Source organism: Mixophyes fleayi, chromosome 12 (genome assembly GCF_038048845.1).
Source record: "Mixophyes fleayi isolate aMixFle1 chromosome 12, aMixFle1.hap1, whole genome shotgun sequence".
Classification (NCBI taxonomy): domain Eukaryota; kingdom Metazoa; phylum Chordata; class Amphibia; order Anura; family Limnodynastidae; genus Mixophyes; species Mixophyes fleayi.
Window position 1 is genome coordinate 20,205,384 of NC_134413.1, and position 4,395 is coordinate 20,209,778.

The window sequence follows — 4,395 nt, forward strand, 5'->3', positions numbered from 1 at the left end:
TTGCTAGGTAACCATTCCATTGTTGTTTCTAGAAGTAAAGCTCTGTGTGACATCAGGAGTGAGGGGCGGGGCAGTGTGATGCTGGCTTAGGCATAGCTGAATGTGCTGGGAAAGTGTGGAGCATTTTGGGACAAAAACAGGAAATCTAAGACTAAAAAGTACCAGAGAACTAAAGGCCAAGTAAACATAAAGTGCAAGAAATAAACTTGCATCATGCCATTGTTCAGATTCTAATCTGATTATACTTTTGCACACAGATCCTTAAAGTCTATGAGGCGATTCACAAAGCATAACAACATATTATCAGCACGTTCTATGAGTTTCAAAGGGAATATTGCAGTCCTATTTTTACCCTATATCCACTACTATCCTTCATTTTATTTAATGGTTGTATCCCTGGATACACTTTTCCGCAAAAAAATTGTCTAACCCTTACTTAAACATGTCTATTGAATCTGTCATCACAACCTTCCCTGGCAGTGAATTCCATATCTTGACTGCCCTTACTGTAAAGAATCTCTTCCTTTGCTGGTTGTGAAATTTCCTCTCCTCTAACCTTAGGGGGTGACCGCGTGTCCTGTGTATAGTCCTTGGGGTAAAAAGTTCCCATGAAAGTTCTCTGTATTGACCCTTAATTTATAGATTGCGGTCTTATTTTTGATCCCTAAATGCATAACCTTACATTTATCTATGTTAAACCTCATATTCCATTTGGCCACCCAATCCTCCAGTTTATTTAAGTCCCTCTGTAGAGAAGCTACATCTTGCTCTGATTTTATTACCTTACAGAGTTTAGTGTCATCTGCAAAAATAGAAACTTTACTCTCTAAACCATCACCAAGGTCATTAATAAATATATTAAAAAGGAGTGGCCCCAGCACGGAACCTTGAGGAACTTCACTTAAAACTTTTGACCAATTAGAAAATGTTCCATTTATCACAACTCTCTGTTCCCTATTCTCTAACCAGTTTTTGATTCAAGTACAAATGTTGTTTTCTAGACCCAGTTCCCTTATTTTGTAAACCAGCCTCTTGTGTGGCACTGTATCAAAGGCCTTTGCAAAATCTAAGTAGACCACATTTACTGTGCTGCTCTGGTCTAAGTTCCCACTAACTTCCTCGTAAAAACTAATTAGATTAGTTTGACATGACCTATCTCATACAAATCCATGCTGATTCCTACTAATAATCTTATTAAGCACCAAGTAATCCCAAATACTATCCCTTAATATACCTTCCAGTAGTTTCCTATTAATGTCAGGCTTTCAGGTCTATTATTCCCTGGTTGTGATCTCATCCCCTTTTTAAACAACGGCACCACATCTGCTATTCGCCAATCCCTTGGTACTGATATTGAAGCTATGAAAATTAAGAATAGCGTTCTAGCTATTTCCGAGTTTAGCTCCATAAGAACCCTTGGGTGTATGCCATCTGGACCTGGAGCTTTATTTATCTTAATATTATTCAGTCGCCTTTGGAATTCTTCCTCTGTCAACCAAGTATTAATTAATGGTACGGTTTTATTTCTATTTTTATGTATTATTCCTACCATTTGTTCCTCTGTAGTAAATACTGAAGAAAAGAAAGTATTTAATACCTCTGCTTTTTCCTTAGTATCATTTATCAATTCACCCATCTCACTTCTTAGGAGTCCTATATTATCTTTTTTAATCCTTTTGGCATTTATATACTTAAAACACTTTTTGGGGTTTGTCTTACTTTCTTGTTTTTCATTTTCTAATTTAGCCAATCTAATTTCCCTTTTGCATGTTTTATTACATTCCTTGTACCTACGGAAGGAAACCTCAGACCCTTCAGACTTAAACAATTTAAATGCACGCTTCTTACTTTGCATTTCTTCCCTTACCTTTTTATTTAGCCACATTGGTTTAGACTTAATTATTTTACATTTATTTCCCATAGGAATGAACTTATACGTGTATGTTTCCAACAACATTTTAAAGACAGCCCACTTTTCTTCCGTATTTTTTCCTTCAAAAACCTTATCCTTATCGGCTATGCTTCCCTTTCCCCCCTCTCCACCCTCTTGACTCTTGTTAAATTCCTCCTTACTACTCTCAATGTCTATCCCATAAATACTTGCTTGCCCCTCCCCCCGGAGCCTAGTTTAAAATCTCCTCCAACCTTCTAACCATCCTCTCCCCTAGCACTGCAGCCCCCTCCTCATTCAGGTGCAATCCATTTCGACAATAAAGATGGCAACTGACCGACAAATCAGCCCAGTGCTCTAAGAATCCAAAAATCTCCTTCCTACACCAATCTTTTAGCCACGCATTAACCTCCCTAATCTTCCGCTGCCTCCCTGGACTAGCATGTGGCACAGGTAGTATTTCCGAAAATACTACCTTGGATGTCCTTGCCTTAAGTTTGCAACCTATGTCCCTGAAATCATTCTTTAGGACACCCCTTCTTCCTCTAACTTAGTCATTGGTGCCAACATGCACCAAAACTACCAGGTCATTCCCAGCCCCTCCCAACAATCTGTCTACCCAATCCGCAATATGCCGAGCCCGAGCACCCAGGAGACAACACTGTTCAGCATGCATGGTCCCGGTAACAGATTGCCCTACCTACCTTCCTAATAATTGAATTCCCTACCACCACAATCTGCCTGGGTCCCCGAGTAACTTTGGTCCCCTCTATGCTGGAGAGACCGTACCCCTGGTTGCTAGAGGAAGCAGTCTCACCCAACTCTATTAATTCTGAACTGCCTTCCGCAGTATCTTCATCCAATCTGGCAAATCTGCTGGGATTGGTTAGCTCAGAACTGGTCTGCCTCTTCCTCCCTCTGCTACCCCTAGTAACTGTTACCCAGCTGCCTACCTGTGCACCCTCCTGTTTCTGCTCTACCCTGCTCAGCTAATGCATCAACGGTGAGCTGTAAACTCTGCTCCAGGTTGGCAATCTCTCTCAATGTTGCAATGGTCTGCTTTAGATCAGTTACCTGGGCTTCCAAAGAGACCAATTGCTCACATTTCTCACAGAGGTATAAACCTTGGAACAATTGCTCCAAGTGTACATACATATGACAAAATATGCATTGAGTGAGATCATCAAGCCTGCTACCACTTATCTTATTATGGCTAACCTAACTTCTTATAACTTCTGTAGGCCCTACAGTGAACTTTAGTACTAGCCTTTCCTAGCCACTTACCAGATTAAACCCCTTCCTGGATTCAACTCCTTGCTGGATCTAACTCTACACTTTAAACAGCACATGAAATCAGACAGCAGTGGAAATAAAAAGCTCCAAAATCATAGGCTGATGTAAGTGTACTTTGCGCTCGTGAGTGCATGGAACAAGAGTGCGTTCACGGCCGTATCTCTAGGTTCTGGGCATGCACAGAGTGATTTTGCATACGATACGCTCAAAATCAGCAGATACGTGCCTTGATGGATCAGGTCCAAAGATGGGAAATGGATCCTGATAAATAAGGGTGTCAAACTCACGTCTTGTACTTGGATTCTAAGAATTGTGCCCTTTAATAGCTGTTGTCTTCCATTGGAGAACACCTGCTATTTAGGGACACCCTCCCCAATGTACCCTTCAGTGGGATCAACCATGGCTGACGGATCCATTAACAATGAGGTAAACGCTGTTGTGGGAACTGCCCTGGAAAATAATTCTGCGCCTACTGTTGAGTGTCTGCAGATCTATTTGAAAATACAGATGGTGAGAGGTCCCATCTACCAGTTCAAGACCATTCTCTTCATCAATTTCAACTTGTCAATTTTCTCATTGATAGTTTAACGGCAGATAAGAACCACTTGGCCCATCTAGTCTGCCCATTTTTCAATCTATGGTAACCTCAAACCCTATTTGATCTTTAGTTATTTTTAAGCATATCCTTCTATCCTAAGCATATTTAAATTGCTCTACTGTATCAGCCTCTATCACCTCTGATGGGAGGCTATTCCACTTATCCACTACCCTTTCTGTGAAGTAGTTGTTTCTCAGATTTCCTCTGAACCTACAGTGTCAGTGGACGTCCTCATGTTCTAATACTTCTCTTCCTTTGAATGTTTCCCTTTTGCACCTTGTTAAATCCCTTGATATATTTGAAAGTTTCAATCATGTCCCCCCTTTCCCTTCTCTGCTCAAAACTATACATATTAACATCTTTTATCCTTTTTGAGTAAATTCCCTTAAAATACTGCTCAGATTAAAAACATTAAATGTCAAATTAATCATGAATGACTGTGCTCTTCAGATGTGAAACTTGTGGGGGGTTTTATAACAACGGTCAAAATGCACCTCAAAAATGTTTTTACTATATGAAGTATACCCTGAAAGTTGCAAAACTTGTCAAATTGACAGAATATGATGCTATACACTATACAGTAATTGCTCTCATCATGTGACTTCTACACCCT